This window comes from Pinus tabuliformis, chromosome X (assembly GCF_031772625.1).
Source record: "Pinus tabuliformis cultivar Carrire ecotype Pingquan chromosome X, CPIR1, whole genome shotgun sequence".
NCBI classification, from domain to species: domain Eukaryota; kingdom Viridiplantae; phylum Streptophyta; class Pinopsida; order Pinales; family Pinaceae; genus Pinus; species Pinus tabuliformis.
Window position 1 is genome coordinate 1,223,213,391 of NC_142308.1, and position 21,367 is coordinate 1,223,234,757.

Below are 21,367 nucleotides of genomic sequence, written 5' to 3' on the forward strand. Positions count from 1 at the left end.
GTATAGGTGAGATGCTCGGCTTATGCTTGAGATGCCCCATTGGCCTCACTAGGGTTGCTGCCATTACGGTTTAACAGTTAACAAAGGAAGGATTGAACAACTGGCGGTAGTGCTCTTCCAGGTAATTTTCCCTTTTAGTGTTTCTTTTGTCATTATTATTATTTTGCCAAACTACATGGTAGGGATTTATCCCAAATACCAATTTTTTGTAATCTTGCAGGTATTACTTTATGTGTTTACTCTTTTTTTTTTTTCCTAGTGTGGCCAATTGTGAGTCCTCCTCAAATTAATTTGTACCTTTTTCCGTTCCCAGGTACCACACTCCGCCTTACGAAACCAGGATTCTAACGTCACCTTTTGCATAATGGAGTTTCGTTATATGCATTTATACATATTCATTTCCTTTCGGGCTTGCATGCCTCAGAGTCATGGCTCCTATAGATCCTTGGACTCCATCTCTTGCTTTCAAAATTACCCCTATGGTTATTATCTAGAAGAGAGGGAATATATTTATTTCATGAACATGTGAGAATACTCAAAAAAAAAAAAAATATTCTCGATATCCCTTTCATTATTAAGGGATTCGTTTGTATTATTAAGAAGAAATGTATGAAATTAAAATTTGTGTTGGATTCAAGTGTTTTAACTCGAAATATCAAGCTAAACTGGTGTACTGTTGTTGTCTTATGATATAGTGCACTTGACTGTGTTGTGGCTCCAGCAAGTATGCATATGTATTATGTATGCTTTTGTTTACAATATGTTAGAAAGTGAGATAAATATCTTCCATTAATAATAATTACTGTTTCATTCAGAATTGGTTTTGTCCTCATGATTTGTCCAGGATTTCTACAGCTATCCGTCGCAGTCTTCCTGTTTAACCATACTTGGAATTGTTTTTAATTAATTATTTTCCTCTATGGAAACAATTATACATTCTTTATAACATGTAGACATTCTTCCTCTAAAATCTAGGGTTATGTTCTTTATGTGATATACATGTGCATCCATATATATGTTGCTCTTTCAGTAGAGTCCAAAAATATTTCTTTTTTTTTTTTTCATCTCTATTTCATAACAATTTTGTTTTATTTCGTACTTATTTTCCTTTGTTAGCTAATAGATCTATTGGAAGTATGGCTGGCTATTTTTATAAGTTTGGATGCCCCTGGGTGGGCCTATTTCTTAGGGCTTGTTCAACATTCCAGTCCTCTATCAGCTACCCATTTAGCTGCCTATTTCCTAGGGCCTGCTCAACATTCCAGTCCTCTACCAAGTAGGGCCTACTCAACATTCCAGTCCTCTATCAGAAGAATTTAGTTATACAATTGTTTTTGTTTCTGTGAAAATATGAATTTAAATATATAAATATATTTAGTGTCATTGATTTTTTAGAGTATTGAGATTATGCAGATTTTACAACTCATTCCCACAACTCCATAGGGTTGTTCTTTGTTTTTGTGAAAATATGAATTTAAATATATAAATATATTTAGTGTCATTGATTTTTTCTAGAGTATTGAGATTATGCAGATTTTACAACTCATTCCCGCAACTCCACAGGGTTGTTCTTAGCATTTGGCGTTTTCCTCTGGGCAGGATAGGCAACTCTCTCAGTCACTGGGATAAGTTTTACACCTGAAAAATAAATTATGTCAACCTCATTCATTATACTAAGCATTTTACTTGAAGTGGTTGCTTGCCAAAAACAAGCTTCCCTCCCATTATTAGTTGTGCCTTAGGTAGCTCTTCCTTTCTTTCTTTGCCTATGGCCTTGAGCCTAGCAAGCCCCAAAAAGGCTTGTTCCACGAGGTTCTACAAACTACACCAACCATCAACAAACTAGATTTTATGACACCTTTGCTAATTGTCAAAAGTTCATCATGCTTTCTACCAGCTAAGCCATTTTTACATAAAGACATCCATTACCCATTGTCTTTCAATCTTTTCAACTAATTGCTTCTTGCTTATAGCTAAATATTCCCAAAAACTCAGTTCCATTCACACTTAAAACCAACTTGCAAACACCTTGAACTTTTCTATAAATTGGCAAAAGCAATGCTCAGCGTCTCACTCCCCTGGAAGACAAAACTTCCTTCTGCACCTATATATTGACATACATCCATCTGCTTCATATAACATAGCCTCAATCTGAATACCATTTCTGATCAATGTAGTAACAAGCTACATGGAATCCATTAGCCTAACCGAACTTACTCAACTGACGGGGTTGTTTCTTTTAGCACTTGTTCTCATGACTCTTCTAATTATGGACATCCTAAAAGTAGAAGCACAAAGGAAAAGGAAACCAAGAAACAACCACTAACAATAACATCTCAAACAGGAACCCCAGCTATCAATCATGGGGAGCATAGGAATCTACGACAAGTCCTCGGCTATTAGACTATCCATCCAGTGCTTCTACTTCTAAGAGCATCCATGCCAGGTAATAGAAATCCTTAGAAAATTTCTACATAGTCATCAGCTTTTACCTTAACACAAGTAAATTTATCATGCATTGCACATGGGGGCCACAACTGCTAGAAAATCATGTAGATTTAGCTAAAGAATCTGTCGGTTGGAGATGCTATTACTGTTGGATTTGGTGTAGTTTATGTTGGTGCAAAATTTGTCATTACTTTAATGAATATTGCCTTGAAGCCTATTAAGAAAAATAGTGCATATCAGACTAATTATACTATTTTTTAGTATATTTACTATCATTGATTAATTCATATATGGCACTGTTCATTAATCAGGCCTTAAAGTTCTTAATTCATGCTTCTAACACCTCTATCGGCAGGGACTACCACTCCGATAGTCACTCTCTTGTTTGTATTGGAAACATGTGTGAGACATGCTTTACATGTATTTACAACTCATCACCTTCGATAGGTGTTATAAATAGCAAAGGGTGACAAGTGAAGGGAGGAAGAATTCTAGTGAAAGTGTATACAATGATAACATCAACAAGCTATTAGAATGAATATTAGCTCAGCAGGGAATATTCTTCACAAGCTAGTTGGAGAGAAGCCCAAGCAGTGGGATTTGATCTAAACTCGCGCAATATAGATGGCTGACACCACCTATTTCCACCTATTTGCAGGAAGATGATTGAAAAGAATAGTGATTGGAGTGGTATTGGCCCAACCAAGAGAGAGAAATATATATAATCCAATAACGTTTTTCCAGCAAGGTGTTACAAGATGCAGAGAGAAATTACACCATGACCGAATGATAAGGACTTGCCACATGATTTAAGAAAATTCAGACACTATAGGGCATACGTATAGTGAGGCATCTTCTATCTTAATTAACTATATCCCCATAAATAAGAGTTTAAAAACTTGGATTTTTGTGATTGATTATGTTGAGAAAATCCAGAATTTGGTTTCCTATGCCATAGTTTCTAAAATTCAAATTAGTTTTTTGGTACAACATGGGATGATTTCGGAGTACCTCAAACTTTTTGCAGAATTTAACAAAAAGTGGCCAAAATCTACGTTTATATAAACACTACAGTGTTTTCCTAGATTGTTTATGTAAAGAAGGGTACAATGAGAAGGCTATTGATTTTTTCAATGAGATAAAGTATAGAGGTTTTCTATGAAGGAAGGATATGTACATTGTGCTCATCGATAAGCTTAGAAGACTAGGGAGAAGGATAGAGAAAAGGATTTCCTCATATGGATTATTGACACAGTTATAGAACTACAACTCACTTATGATTTTTGATCTATGGATATTGCAAGAAAGATATAAATATTCTTCAATATTTTGGCCTCTGTGATAATATGGTAGAGAGAAACCTCACACTCATGCATTTACTTACAATTTATTAATTCAGGGACTTTACAGGAAATCCATGATTGAGGAGGGAGAGAATGTGTTTTGGGAACTATTGGACAAAGTCTTATTGCTAATTTACAAAATTGTAACACTTTGATCATTGAACATTCTAAGGAGGGTGATATGCAATGAACCTTGTAATTGTGGGATGAGTGCAACAAAAAGGTCTTTGTCCCAACACTTTTACTTATTTTTCAATGGTTTGTGCACTTTATAAGTCCCAACGCTATTGTCTTTAACATTTCAAATAATGGCTACTGTAAGGAAGGTAGAATGCAAGATTCTTTTAAACTTCTTAATAAGATAGTGCATGTTCCTCGCCAATCAGATAGTATTGCGTATGATGAAATCATTAATGATATTTGCAACAACATGCTGAAAGAAACAAACTATCTATGAGTGGAAATGATCACGAAAGGTTTGTTTCTTAATTCTTTGACTTAAAACTGTTGAAAATAGCAACAAGAAATGCTAAAATTAGAATTGTTAAAAATAGAACTGCTATAAATAGCAGTTCAACCAGTGTTGATCTTAGCAACAATGGATGGAAAAATGGAAGTGCTAAAAATAGCATTCTATAAGTAGTATTTTGGGATACCTTCCTATTTTAGTCAATCCCTAAACTAAAATAGCGAAGTAAAATTCGAATTTGATCTTAACAGCAGTTTGTAAATTAATTAATTAGCTCATCCTGAGTTAATTAGTTAAGGAAAATCAAACTTGAAGTCTATGTGGGGACATGCAACATTTTCTCCATTAATTGAGGAATTTATCCATCAGTTAAAGAGATAAGGATGAATTGTAATATTGAGTTGTAATTAGTTGACTTAGTTAACTGAGTCAAGTCCAGTTAGATTAATTCAAACAATTTGTTGAATTAATGTAATCTCAGTTAGTTAATGCTTGCATGCATGTAACTACTGCACTTCAGATAATTGAGTATTCTCTCATAAATAACTCATGCATGTCAGTTCAAACAGAGACCCAATTGAGATCAGATGGAGGGGCAGAATATTCCATTGTGAATAATCCTTGCATGCAGAAGGAATTCTTTCCTTGAGGATTGTGCAGTTACTTCTTCAGGTTTAGTGAGTGTGATGAGGCCAATTCACACATGTGGCTTCACTGGACCCCAAGAAAAACTGCGCAAGGAAATAGAAGGCTTGGAGGGCTTGAGGAGGACATATACTATGTTTATTCAGTCAATGAGTTATACTGTTTGATTGCAGAGAGAGCAGGATAACTTGAGAGCTGATTCTTTTTGTAACTTGAACAAGATTTCCACTTGTATGATAATACAGAGATTTGGGTTTTAGGCTGAGGCTTTCCCCGGGTTATTTCTTCTGTGTTATGTGTGATTGATTTCTTATTCTCAGTTATATGTGTTCTCTTGATCTTGCTCAATTCGATTAAGCTTCCACAAAGTGTTGTAGAAGTAGATCTTGTATTGTATTTTAGTATATTACATAATGTGTTGATCTACAGTGGGAATTTCTACATGGTATTAGAGAAAAGGTGATCAAGGCGAAGAACGATATACAGGAAGGAGAAGTTCGAAGTTTGGTTCCTGAAGATAGAAATCGAGTTCTTATCACAACTCAATTTCACCTATGGCATTCAATGGTTTAAGACTCGAGTATGCCCTTGATGGCAGTTCAAATTATATAGCCTGGAAGGATCGCATGGAGGTAGTATTAGAGGATAATGGTCTAAAGGACTTCATTGATCAAGAAGTCCCCAAGCCGACTGATGCTACTCAACTGGCAGAATGGAAGAAATGTGTGGCTAGAGCAAGGAGAATCCTCCTGGAGCGAGTTCAAGACCACATTGTCTCGAGCCTCCATGGGAAGGAGACTCCGTTTTCGATGTGGAAAACATTGAAAGATTTATATCAAAATAGCAGCAATCAAAGGAAGCTGGCACTGAAAGACAAGCTTCATAAGATCAAGTGTGAAAAGGGTGACATGATCTCTACATATCTGAACAAGCTCACCACCTACATGGATAAGCTTGGAAGTGTAGGGATCACGACCGCTGATGATGACATGGTGAGTCTTTCACTCCTCGGTCTTCTTAAGAGATGGCATAGCTACCAAGACTCAGTTAATGGAAGAGAAAAACTGTCAGATTAGGAACGACTTTGGTCGAATCTGATACAGGAGGAAATAAGAAGAAGCATCAGAGATGGATCCTCATAGAAGCAAGATGATGAGGAAAATCTAGCCTTAGCGAGTAAGGTGAGGAAAGGGAAAGGGAAGGCATCCCATTCCAAATCCGATTCTTCCCATGGTGGGAAGAAGATTGACATATCGAAAGTGCGATGCTTTCATTGTCATGAAGTGGGCCATTATGCTACAAATTATCCACAGAAGAAATCCACGAAGGGTTCCTCAAAGGGATCTGATGGTGAGGCACTGGCCTCACATTTTGAGCTGGATTTCTCACTTGTCTCATGCATGGTTTCATCCATGGTGGGATGTGTGTGGTACCTAGACAGTGGAGCTTCATTCCACATGTCAGGTGACAAGAATCTTTTCAGTACCTTGGAGGATAAGGATCTCCAGATGTGGATCGAGATGGGCGATTGTGGAAAGTACCGTGTTTCAGGTGAAGGTACGGTTGTGTTTCAGAGGGAGCATGGAGCTCCCCACACCCTAACTGATGTAAAGTATGTACCAGGTCTGAAAAAGAATCTTTTGTCTATTTCTATGCTAGAAGATAAAGGCTATGATGTAGTCTTTAGTCAAGAAAAGGTATTCCTGAGGCATATCGGTACTGGACAGACAAAGAAAATAAGGATTTGAGTCAAGAATCTCTACAAGCTAGAGGTAGACAACTGTGTTGCTTTGAGTTCCAAAGCAGAGACGGTGCAGAGCCAAGATGTTGGTGAGCTATGGCATAGAAGACTGGGCCACTTGCACCATGGAGTCCTGAAGATCATGCAACAAATTTCTACCGGATTACCCAAAGGAAAACTTGAGCAGACAAGTACATGCAAAGGTTGTACCTTGGGAAGTATGTGAAATCTTCCTTTCTTAATCGAGACAATAGAGCTTGAGCAATCCTAGAGCGAGTTCACTCAAATGTTTGTAGACCTTTCTCGACAACCTCCACTGCTAAACAAAGGTACTATGTTATTTTTATTGATGATTTTTCTCGTAGATGTTGTATCTAATTTATACAAAAGAAGGATTAGACCTTCTTAAAGTTTTGTGAGTTTAAAGCCTTGGCAGAGAAAGAATCTGGAAAGAAAATAAAAGCCTTGCATAGCAACAATGGTGGAGAGTATGTCTCCCAACAGTTTAAAGACTTTTGCTCTACAGAAGGAATTAAACGGGAACTGACGGCACCCCATAACCCACAGTAGAATGGGGTGGCCGAAAGGAAGAACAGATTGATTGTGGGAGCATCTCGAGCGATGTTGAATGACCAAAGCCTACCACTGCATTTGTGGGCTGAGGCATATAATATAGCAGTATACTTGCAAAACAGAGGCCCGCACCGTATACTGGGGATGAAGACACCTATGGAGACCTATTCTGGGAAGCGACCTGATGTAAGTCACTTCCGAATCTTTGGATCATCATTTTACTATCATGTGACCAAAGATGCTAGGAAGAAGCTAGACCCAACAACTGAGTTGGGAATACTTGTGGGGTACACGGATACACCCCACAACTATCGGGTGTACCTGCCTTCCACTTAGAGGACTATGGTACGCAGGGATCTAAAGTTCAACGAGCAGAAAGCCATGCGCTTATCACTTGAGAGGGAGCTCGAGTTGCATGCAGATGAGGAACTTTCAATTCCTAAGGATGAGGAGCCTCAGATTGATGTGGAGCAGCCACACGCAGAGGATCTGGGAGTGGAGACATCCACTCATGCTAAGACTTCCAAAGATGGGCAGAAACGCTCAAGGGAAGCTGAAAGGTTGATGCTGGATGTGCGAGAGAATGTGGGACAGCGATCTTTTCAGCGTAGACAAAGGATATCACCTAAGCAGTACACTGGGTACATGGCCCTAGTTGGGGAGTGTGTAGATACCGAACCTTCTTCATTCGAGGAGGCAGTGCAACAACCAGTCTAGTTTGATGCAATGGTATAGAAGTACAACTCTATCATTCGGAACAGTGTGTGGGATGTTGTCCCAAGGCCTCAGCGCAAGTCATTGGTAAGTTCCAGATGGCTTTACAAGGTAAAGCAGGCAGCTGATGGCATTGTTGAGAAACATAAGGCAAGGTTTGTTGCCCGGGGTTGCTCACAGGTCGAAGGGATCGACTACGATGAGACCTTTGCTCCCGTAGCTAAGTACTCTTTTATTAGATCGATATTGGCACTATCAGCTCAGATGGGGTGGAAGATCCACCAGATGGATGTGAAAACAACATTCCTCAATGGGAATATTGAGGAGGAGGTGTACATTGAGCAGCCAGAGGGTTTCAAAACCTTCGATCGTGAGTTGCATGTGTGCAAACTCAAGAGGGCTTTGTATGGGCTGAAGCAAGCACCCCATGCTTGGTACACCGGGATCGATAGCTATTTCAGTGGATGCGAACCATTACCACATCATGGTAGAAGGTAAACCATTGATCATTATTCTTTATGTCGATGATCTAATTTTGACAGGTGATGATCAGCTAATACAGTCTTGCAAGGAGGACCTTGCAAGAGAATTTGAGATGAAGGACATGGCCCTTATGCACTACTTTCTAGGAATGGAGGTGTGGCAGAAAGATGGGGAAGTATTTGTGCCTCAAGGCAAGTATGCCAATGAGATACTCAGGTGCTTTCACATGGAGAAGTGCAAGCCCATGCAGACTTCTCTAGCTGGGAACTGGAGGAAGAAGGATGCTACTTCAGGTGAGGTAGTAGCTGCTACTGTTTATTGGCAGCTAGTGGGTTTACTTATGTATCTGGTGAGCACACGACCCGACTTATGCTTTGCGGTGAACCAGCTGAGTCAAGCTATGGTTCAACCTACCAAGCTGTTTTGGGAGGTAGCAAAGCATGTGCTGAGATAACTCAGAGGCACATCTCAGTTCGGATTGTGGTACAGATGGATAGAGGGAGTGAAGCTGCAGGGCTTCACAGATGCGAATTGGGCAGGGAGTCCATCAGATAGGAAGAGCACTTTTGGATGAATCTTCAACCTTGGTTCAGCTGCAATATCCTGGTACAACAGGAAACAGAGATTAGTTGCACTTAGCTCAGCAGAGGCTGAATACATGGCTGCTAGTCAGGCTGCATGTGAGGCCATTTGGATGTGGAAGATTCTAGTGGGATTATTTTGTCAGGTGATGAATCCTACAATGATCTACTGCGATAACCAGAGTTGTATCAAACTCTCAAAAAATCCAGTTTTCATGACAGGTCCAAGCACATAGATATCCGGTATCACCATCTTCGAAACTGTGTGGTCAAGAGGATCATGTTGTTGTTGTATGTTTCGACCGAGGAACAGGATACAGATATTTTGACTAAGGCATTGTCAAAATGCAAGTTCAAGTTCCACAGAGACAGGATTGGGGTCACTGATAATCTCTTTCTTGTTAAGAGGGAGTGTTGAAAATAGCAACAAGAAATGCTAAAAAAAGAATTGCTAAAAATAACACTGCTATAAATAACAGTTCAGGCAGTGTTGATCTTAGCAAAAACGGATGGAAAAATGGAAGTGCTAAAAATAGCATTTCGAGATACCTTCCTATTTTAGTCAGTGCCTAAACTAAAATAGTGAAGTAAAATTCGAATTTGATCTTAGCAATAGTTTGTAAATTAATTAATTAATTAATTCATCTTGAGTTAATTAGTTAAGGAAAATCAAACTTGAAGTCTATGTGGGGATATGCAACAGTTTCTCCATTAGTTGAGGAATTTATCCATCAGTTAAAGAGATAAAGATGAGTTGTAATATTGAGTTGTAATTAGTTGACTTAGTTAATTGAGTCAAATCCAGCTAGATTAATTCAAACAGTTTGTTGAATTAATGTAAGTTCAGTTAGTTAATGCTTGCATGCATGTAACTACTGCACTTCAGATAACTAAGTATTCTCTCATAAATAACTCATGCATGTCATGCATGTCAGTTCAGACAAAGACCCAGTTGAGATCACATGGAGGGGCAGTGTACTATCAGTTGCTAGACTATTCCATTGTGAATATTCCTTGCATGCAGAAGGAATTATTTCCTTGAGGATTGCGCAGTTACTTCTTCAAGTTTAGTGAGTGATGAGGCCAATTCACACATGTGGCTTCACTAGACCCCAAAAAAAATTGTGCAAGGAAATAAGAGGCTTGGAGGGCTTGAGGAGAACATATACCATGTCTATTCAGTCTATGAGTTGTATTGTCTAATTGCAGAGAGAGCAGAATAGCTTGAAAGCTGATTCTTTTTGTAACTTGAACAAGATTTCCACTTGTATAATAATACAGAGATTGAGGTTTTAAGCTGTAGCTTTCCCCGGGTTATTTCTTCTGTGTTATGTGTGATTGATTTCTCATTCTCAGTTATATGTGTTCTCTTGATCTTGCTGAATTCGATTAAGCTTTCGCAAAGTGTTGTAGAAGTAGATCTTGTTTTGTATTTTAGTATATTACATAATCTGTTGATCTACAATGGGAATTTCTACAAAAACACCACAATAAATGTGCAATAAATAGACATTTTAAAGGATATGGCATAATCAAAATCTAGTTAGGGAAAAAAACAATAATTAATGGTATGCTTCTATTTTTGTGGGATCATGTATGAACTTTTCCAAATAGGAAAAATGCAAAAATTATGTAATCACAAAATGATAGGCATGGAGATGGTTCGCCTACTTACTCATAAGATACTCTAATAAATCTACTTGGTGAAGAAAGTAATATACAATAAGCCCTTTGTGAAAATTGGATCCGTGCATGGCGCAATTTCTTATGGAAAGTAGATTTAATGGTGTATATATGTGAATAACATATATACGTGGTTAGGATTTTATGGTTATACGCGTGTTGATATATATGGATGTTTAAATTTATTTGTATTTATCCTGGATTTCAAATCTAGTAGGCATGTTTTATTAGACATATAATTACCTCCCAAAAAAATTGATTACATACAAAATTAGATTTGAACAACTAATACATTTCTCTGTTCAATAAAGAATATTATGGCGTGATGTGTGACCTCACGGCTGCTTGCAAGGTTATATACCGATCAACAGAAAACAACTAGAATGCTTCAAATTGCTTGTCTTCTTAAGAAGCACACTCCCTTAAAATAATAAAAGCATGACCTTCAAAATGGTATGGAGTCCGTTAATCAATATGCCAAAATGAGTAAATCGCTGTAAAAGATATTACAGTGTGTCTTATTTTAAGCTTTTGGGTCTCTCGAGTCTCGATCATAAAATTCTAACGTAACACAATTAACTTGAAAAGGTGTAGGGTAAATGTTTTACTATTTGTTTTTGTTTTTTTTTATAAGTTTCATTTACAAAAAGGATATTAAAATAGAAAGTTGAGTTATTAAACTTGTATATATTTAGTATTTTTGAAATTTTCATATGTTTATTAAATTATTCATGCTTTACTTATTTTTTTATTAGTTTTAATTAAAATTTAAAAGAATTATTGGAATGGTAAATTTGAGTTACTAAATACGTTGAGTGTCAATTTTTTTTTGTTTTAATATCATTTATACATTTAAAAATGTATTTTACATCATTAAAAATAACAATTTAGTTCAAAATTGTATAATTAGATTTTTTTTAAACAAAAAAATATAAAACTATTAAAATTTACCTTTAAAAACCCTTCTTATATCATGTCAGTTTTTTTATACAAAATGGAATAAATTTTATAAGTTTATATGTAGTTTTATATCTAAAAGAAGATAATAAATTAATTATTAGGTTTATGGTTCTTAGTTTATAAAAAACTTTAATTAATTAAAAGTAGATATAATTAATTACACATAGATTTAAATGAAAATAAATAGATCTAACAAATTAACTAATTAATTAATTTTTTCCTAACTCTTGGTCCAATCCAATATAGTTGTTGCCCAATCAATTATAGTCATTTCTCTTGGTCAAAAGTAGTTGTTTTCTTCTAGCCATTTGAATGTTCAGTCTCTCTATTTAACTTGTTGCCATGATTTGGTTCTTCATCTTGTAGTGACGATGAACCACACTTGCTGGTTCGAAACACAATCAATTTCAATGTGATTATCACTGAAAACATGTCTCAAAAAGGATAATGATCCAAGAAGCCTTAATTCAATAATATAATATTCTAGTAAACTTAGATTATAACTAGCACAACCACATTAAAAATATATAAATATATAACCATAGAAATAATAATACAAAAAAAATATTGGAATAAAAATTTATTTTTTATCACTAAAATTAATAATAATTATTTAATATTAAATATTATTTAATAATTACATAATAATTATTAACCTATATTAATTAAAAAAACTAATGGAATAAAAATATTATTTTTATCATTATAATTAATAATAATTATTTAATATTAAATGTTATTTAATAATTACATAATAATTATTAACTTATATTAATTATTATTTAATCTTTAATGTTATTCAATATTACATAATAATTGTGTAATATAATGTTGTTTATTTATTATTTAAAATAAATTTTGAAATATAAATTAATTATTTAATAATGTGGTAACCACTTTCAAGATTTGATATACCCCCATTAATACATAGATTCACTCTTTGTGGTTGATTTTCATATTGAGAAAATCTTTGTCACAATATGATGCTGGATCATGGTTGACCATAATTATAAACTCAATGGATTTATATTAAACCCAAAGATTAATATTATAAACCCTATGAATAATATTATGTTCTAGGAATATGAACTCTTAGATTAATAAACCCAAGGAATTGATACTATAAACCAAATGGAATATAAAACCCAAGGGATTAATACTAAAAACGCAAGGGAATAATATTAAACCCAACCTATAAATATTAAAAACCAAAGGTATAAAAATATAAATACAAATATTACTATTAAATGTTATTTAAATTAATTATTTAATAATGTGGTAACCACCTTCAAGATTCATCCCTTGTGGTTGATTTCCATATTGAGAAGACCTTGGACCATAGTTGACCATGATTACAAACTCAAAGAATTTATATTAAATCCAAAGATTAATATTATAAACCCTATGAATAATATTATACCCTAAGAATATAAACCCTTAGATTAATAAACCCAAGGGATTGATATTATAAACCCAAAGGATTCATAGTAAAAACCAAGAGATAAATATTATAAATCCAAAGTATAAAAACCCTAAGAAAAATATCATAGACCTTAAAATAAACATGGTTGACTATGGTTTACCATCATTGATTTTTATACTGAGACAATTTTTGTCAAAATGAAACGTTGGACCATGATTGATTTTCATATTGAGAAAATCTTTGTCGCAATGTGGCATTGGTCCATGGTTGACCATAATTGACCATGGTCAACCATGTTTGACCAATGTTAACCATATTTGACCATCACTGATCATGATTGATTTTCATATTAAGAAAAATTTTGTTACAAACGAAAAGGATTAATATTATAAACCCTAAAATAAAAATTAAACCCTAACATTAATATTATAAATCTCAACATTAATATTGTAAACCCAAGAGATTAATATAAAAAACCCAAAAAATTATAAATATAAGAGAATAAAATTAAACCTTAGTATTAATATTAAAAGGAATCCAACATCTTTTAAAATTTAAATACATTTATATCAACTAGATAACTTAAAATTATAATTTCCTTTTAAATAAAAAAATTTTATATAACAAATTATCTAAACCTAAATCATATTTAATCATACAACCATAATTGACAACCTATATAATATCTAAATCTTTTAACCAACTTTATATGTTTATTTAAAAATCAATAAATTAAATACTTAACTATATTCTATTTTATATTTTATTAATATAAATAACAATTAAATTAAATTAATATTGAGAAAAATATTATAATAATAATTTAAATCAATATGATATTTCTAAAATTAAATTAATATTGAGAAATGAAAATTCTAGGTTGATATTTATTTTAAATTATCTCATATACTAATTTTATAGCGATTGTATTTTTTTTAAATTAAATTAATATTGAAAAATGGAAATTCTAGGTCGTCAGAATTTTGATCTCAATTTTCTAGGATTTGTTAAATTTTTTTTAATTAAATCAATAATGAGAAGGGAGATTTTAAGTTGTTAGAATTTTGATCTCCAATTTGTTATTTTCCAATGTAAGAGTGAGTTGGAGTTGCTATAGAGTTTGTAATTTTCTTAAAATTAAATTAACATTGAGAAATGGAGATTTTAGGTTATTAGAATTTTGATTTCGAATTTGTTATTTTCCAATGTAAGAGTGAGTTGGAGTTGCCTTCTCTGATGTAAGAGTGAGTTGGAGTTGAATGGCAATAAATTTTGATCTCGAATTTGTTATTTTCCATTGTAAGAGTGAGTTGGATTATTTTCCACCATAAGAGTGAGTTGGAGTTGCCACAGAATTTATTATTTTATGATGTTAGAGTGAGTTAGAGTTGAATGGGAGTAAATTTTGATCTCGAATTTGTTAGTTTCCAATGTAAAAGTGAGTTGGAGTTGCCACAGAATTTGTTATTTTCCAATGTAAGAGTGAGTTGGAGTTGAATGGCAGTAAATTTTGATCTTGAATTTGTTATTTTCCAATGTAAAAGTGAGTTAGAATTGCCACAAAATTTGTTATTTTCCAATGTAAGAGTGTAAGAGTGAGTTGGAGTTGCCACAGAATTTGTTATTTTCCAATGTAAGAGTGAGTTGGAGTTGAATGGCAATTCCCATATCTAGAAATTGTTGTGGTTATCTTTTTATTAAACCTATTAATATAAATATAAGATATAATAAATATGAGATTCTTGTGAGTTCTAAAGATAATCTAATTTAATAAATATTGTTGTCTTCGTTTTTCTATTTTTGTATATATCAGAACTATGGATAAGAGTCAAATAAACCCTATGCCACTGGTACTCTAACTTTGTCCGAACATTCATTCAAAACCAGTTTATTCTACATATATATATACTTTGACCTAATGGAAACACGTGTCAGACCTAAAATATATTCTACGATATATGTAAATATTTTGGAACATTCATTCAAAACCAGTTTATTCTACATATATAGATATTTTGACCTAATGGAAACACGTGTCAAACCTAAAATATATTCTACAATATATGTAAATATTTTGACGAAATCAAGCTAAGTAGAAAGAAAATCTCGGGTTAGGATCAACCACGTTATTCTTTAGTTTGTAAAGAGAGAATAACTCATTAAAATAATTGGTTACATTAAAATAAAAGGCCCAAGCTAGCTCTGATGGAAACTGTTGGAATGATGTGATATATATGATATATATGTACAACGCAATGAATGTTTGTGTAGCATATTGTATTATGAGTCACACATTTTATTATTAACCAAGTCTATGAAATATTTTGTAGCGGTTATAATGTATGTACTTGGTAATTCCAAGATTTGGAGTGTGGAATGTAAGCCTAATCTACCTGGAGAACCTTATTGGCTACATTAGAGCCTTCGTGGCTACAGTGCCCAGTGGCAACACAGAGGCTTCAGTGGTCACAGTCTACAAAGCCTTCGTGGCTACAAAACCTGAGCCTCACTACTCACAGTTTCGGAGTTTAGGTGGTCGAGAGTGACATACCTTCCTCACAGGAGAAATTTATTTTCTCATAGGTCTTGGCGTATCTCCAGCATAGCACAAGGCATGGTTGAAAGCGATCCGATAAAACCGAGAACATGGTTACGGGTAATCCGATAAAACCCATGATGATATTGGATGGGGATTTACAAAGACACGTACATGTATGTAATTATAATGGTTGACAGAACCATGTACGCGAAGGACATCCTACAAAACTGGCAGTTGCAGCGGTTGGCACCCATGCATTCCGATGGATGGTTGCTCCTTTATATGGACATCAACATATTCTTTTGTTATGTTTGACAAGAACAAGACTTTGCAGAGACAAGTACTCATTAAGGGATGTGTTGGAATACACAATTCCTACTTATATCAGTTGTGATTCTTTCTATCCAGGGGAGTCTGTTCCTAACTATGTTGCTAGATTTGTGTGTGGTTGAAATATTCTCTCAACCAACAAGATTGTATGTCCAAGATAGTTTTCCTATATTAAAACAATACTCCTGTATATAAATAATATCACATTTGATTAATGGATGATAAGATAATTTGCACTAGATTCTATCAGAAACAGAGTAAAGTTCTTTATCTTCAATGTAAGATTTTAAATCCGGAAACTAGTTCTTTATCTTCAATGTAAGATTTTAAATCCGGAGACTAGTTGTGATTGGGACAACGCTAAATGAAACTGTTACAAAGTTCTTTATCTTCAAAGTAAGATTTTAAATCCCGAGACTAGTTGTGATTGGGACAACGCTAAATGAAACTGTTGGGGCCGATGGAAACAAAGCAATATAAGATTCTAAATCCCCAATGGAAACAAAGCAATGTAAGATTCCAAATCCCTAGACTAGTTGTGATTGGGACAACACTAAATGAAACTGTTGGCTCTGACGGAAAGAAATATCTTGAAACTGTTGGCTCTGACGGAAAGAAATATCTTTATCCTCAATGTAAGCTTTTAAATCCCGAGACTAGTTGTGTTTGGGACAAGGCTCTGACAGAAAGAAAGCTCTTTATCCCCATTGTAAGTTTTTAAATCCTGATACAACGCTAAATGAAAATGTTGTAAACAACGGTAGACTATGTAAAGATAATTTATTTGTTCAAATAGCTTAATCAATTTAAATTTTTAAAGGATAAACTCCACTTATGTGGTAAGTGGTGTTCACTTTTTAAAGTATAAACGCCACTTCTGTGGTAAGTGATGTTCAAGTGAGATATCAATGCATGCATATGCAGAACCAATGAGTTTGCAAATGAACATAAAAGGTGGAAAATGGAAGTATCACAATATCAACACACAACAATATTATTTAAAACAATAAACGTTCAAACTGGATCATCATAAAAAAAAAAAATAATAGATGCATATATTATTAATATTACACAAATGAGATATATAAGCGGTCAAAATATTGTGCATGTAAGCTTTCGGTTGTGTATTGAAGAGCGGTCAAAATATTATACATCTGAGCTTTGGTTGTGTATTGAAACCCCTGTATATTTGACCTCACAAAATAATTATACATCTGAGCTTTGGTTGTGTATTGAAACCACTGTATATTTGACCTCACAAAATAAAGGAAAGGAGGAGAGCGTCACAAAATTACAATCCAAAAGGAGGAGGATAGAGTCATAATCGTACAAATATTATTCCAATAGAAGAAAGAGGAGGGCCTCATAATCCTAGAAATATTATTCCAATACTACAAAAATTCTTAAAACGTAAAAAATTCTCAATGAAGCCTATTATTCCAATAGGGCAAAATTTCTTAAAACGTGAAGAAATTCTCAATGAAGCCTCCTCACTAAAAAGGCAAATTATAATCACTTGAGATTCTATTGAGAAATTTTTTCTTAAGAGGTCAAAAAAGAATTCAAAGAAGCTTAATTGCTTACACTGAAAAAATAAAATAAATTTAAATGGCTTGCATTGAAAAAAGCCCGCATATATATGCTGTAAACTACACAGATATAAACTTCTAACCAGATATAAATTTAAATGTAGTAATAAGTTGGAAAAATGTAAAATTCTCAATTAAGCCTCACTATAATCACTTGAGATTCTATTTGAGAATTTTTCTCTAAAAGGTCAATTTTTTTTTCAAAGAAGCTTAATTGCTTACTCTGAAAAAAATGAAATATATTTAAATGGCTTATCACTTGAGATTCTATTTGAGAATTTTTCTCTAAAAGGTCAATTTTTTTTTCAAAGAAGCTTAATTGCTTACTCTGAAAAAAATGAAATATATTTAAATGGCTTGCTTTGAGAAAACTCCAAAGATATAAACTTAAAATTCACAAACTACACATATAAACTTCTACCCAGATATAAATTTAAAGGCAGTAATAAGTTGGTGGTGGAGTTTTTCATGCAGTCTAAATATTCAATCAATATTTGGTAACAATAAATTTGTAGTTATTTATTGGAATATCAAGTTTGAATTATGAAATATTGATTGGAATTATAAGTTTGAATTATGAAGTTTTTCTTGGCCTCTCCAAGATTCCAGTACTCCAGGATATTTGTACAGTGTTGAATCTAAAAGTTATAAATCTCACTTCTCCATAATAATTCGAGTACTCTACGATATTTGTACGGTGTTGAATCTTAGATATATGTTAATCAAATAAACATTTTAAATAAAAAAATAATCAATCCATATAATCAGACAAGCTTTTTAAAAAACCAAAAATCGTTTCCAAAATTAGCTGGTTTTGAAAAAATACACACATAATAAATTATTGACCCAAGGAAAACCGTCACCAGTAAAGCGCTGGCCAGTAAATTATGAAAATCCAATGTTAAATTATGCAAAACCAAAAAGGACACTGTACAATTTTCTAATCTGTATATGTAACCTGTAAAACGATGTCCTCAAAATGGCGTCACTTTACATACATACATATACATTCTTAGTGCCGTAATCTTCATACATATACATTCTTAGTGCCGTAATCTTCATACATATACATACTTATCGTCGTAAACTTCATATAATCGTCTGCGTAGCGATGGCACTGTCCAATTTCTTAGCCCACCATTCAAAGTCACAATTCAAGGCATGTCTGCTTAAACCAGCTTTCCAAATGTTGTAAATTCCTCTCTGCTCAACCAGTGGGAGGGTTTCACACATATCAATCATTCCTCTCTGCAGTTGTCGATGATAGTATGAAGCCATTTTGTAAGGAAAGCTATGTTACCAGAAACGAGAAACGGGAAACGGAACGAGAAACGACAACGGGACGAGAAACGAATTTTGGAGGTTTCGCATTCAAGAAACGAGGAGAGAGAAAAAACAAAATAATATATGAAAAATATAAAAAATACATTCATCATCAACATTCTCTAATACTATGGTTCATAGTCAGTGGCTCATAAGCTTCAATTGCTTACATGGACCATTTTCGAATACTCATAGTGAGAAACAAAGCTTCAGTGGATCACATGGGCCATTATAGAATATCCATGTTTGATCCTCTAGGATGGAAAATACAATGGTGAAGAAACCCATGGTATTGAATTCAAGCTTGATTTGGCCTTTGCATTTACACTTGATTTGGACCTACTTAGAGTGGGATTTTTTTTAAGGCCAGTTCCCTAAAAACTTCTCGATATATTGTATATATTCTCTAATGTGACTTGAGTGGACTTCAAATTTGGGGTCTATTAGCATTTAGAAGGCATTTAATGGGTTTTCGTTTCCATGGTTTGGTAACAAGATTGTGGAGATTGAGCAGATCTCCATTGGGAATAGAGTTAGAAGTAGAGGATTGTCCGGAACTATTGCCACCTGCAACAAACTTAGTATAAAAAGGAGTGCCACTTTCTCCAGTGCTACAACTAGTGTTTAGAGAGAAAACCTAAACAAAGTTATTAGTAAACTTTCAAAAAATTATTATTAATCCATTATAATAGTAAATTAATTGTTATAAAAATAAAAATAATATATTTTAAAAATATAATTGAACTAGATACTAAATTCAATATTTTATTATTAATCTATTATAATAATGAATTAATCTTTATAATAATAAAAATAATATATTTTAAAAATATAATTGAGATATATAAGATTTTTTTTGAATGAAATTTACTAAATTATTATTTATATTTAATCACTAGTTTATAAAATTATATATAACCTAATTATTATATGTCGCAATATAAAGAAATGGCAATATAAAGCATTCCCCCTCCAGCGAAACTGAAGTCTTCTTCCCCAATAGAAAGTCTTTTTCCCAATCACTGCCACATATATAGCCGATTGATACTGACACCCAGTAAACTTGGATTGCTATATAATATGACTGGCGGTTTCTAAAATAAGATGGCCAAAAGGGGCCAAAGACGACCATGCAACTGCCTTCAAAAACCAACCTCGATACTCACAAAAGAACCAGAACAGCGTTTTGCAAACCATGCAACTGCCTTCGAAAACCAACCTCGGTACATCACAAAAGAACCAGAACAACGTTTCTCAGAAAACTGTATTCGTTTCTGGAGAAACAGTTTCTTGGACCGAGAAACGAAAACGGCCGTACAAAACGCCGTTTTCCGTGCCGTGCCGTTTTGTGTACGTTTTTTTCTGGAAACGAAAGCTCCCGTCCCGTTTCTGGTAACATAGAAGGAAAGCACAACTCACCTCTCTTAAAACATTAATATTATATATTGTCGAGTTGTATAATGTTGCGAAGCAGCAACGACTTAAACAATTTCTTTCAAAGGAAACTAAGAATTTACAGGTAGGGTTTTAAGCCCAGGAAAAACTTAAAAAAAACACTGACGAAAAAAACCCTTTGACTGATCCGTAAGTAGGGTTAGGCCGTGAAATGTCTACCCGGAAATCAAGTTGACCTTAGCAGTGGTGAGGGTCTTACCATGGAATCTTGGTGTACCCTGGCCTGTGAATGAACAGACAATTTATTTTAAAGAAAAATTTCTGCAGAACATATTTTGTCATTAAGAACAAGTGAGAACATATTTGCTATATTTCGTCAGAAAATTCAATGAATTAAGGAAGTTAATAAAAGCAGTCGAGGGCAAGTAGACAAAATTTTAACAGAGGAATTGAAAAATAAAATTGCCGAGTTGTATAATGTTGCGAATCTAGCCTGAACGGCTTAAACAGTTTCTTGCAAAGGAAACTAAGAATTTACAGTTAGGGTTTTAAGCCCAGGAAACAAAAAAACATATTGATGAAAAAAACCTTTTCCCAGATGGGTAAGTAGGGTTAGGCCGTGAAATCCTTACCCCGAACTCCAGTTGACCTTAGCAGTGGTGAGGGTTTTACCCTGGTGAGAGTTAACCCTAAATGAAAATGCCGAAAAACAGAGAATGGTTGGAAAACTTGCAAGTAAATTGTGTAAATTACCTGGGGAAGACAGTCGGGTAAGCCTTCTCTGTTGAGGAAGCGATTGAGTAAGAAAACCAGGGAGCTTCGTTGTCCTCAATACTTGTATAGGTGATAACCAGTCGGAAACACCTATGGAGAAATGGGAGCATTTATCAGTGAAGCAGAGGATACAGAACCGAATCAGAAAAAAACGAAGGGTTTTAACTGCACTAACTCTAAGTAGCTCTCGGCCAAATACCGAGTTATATACACCAAAAGAAATCGCTGCGGGGTTGCAATTTGCCTGTTTGCAATCGTTTGATAGCGAAGAATGTAACCCTCGCCATAGTCGGACAGGGGAGCTTACTGTTGAAATCTAATTTCAACTGCGCATACCAAAACCACCGCAGCAAA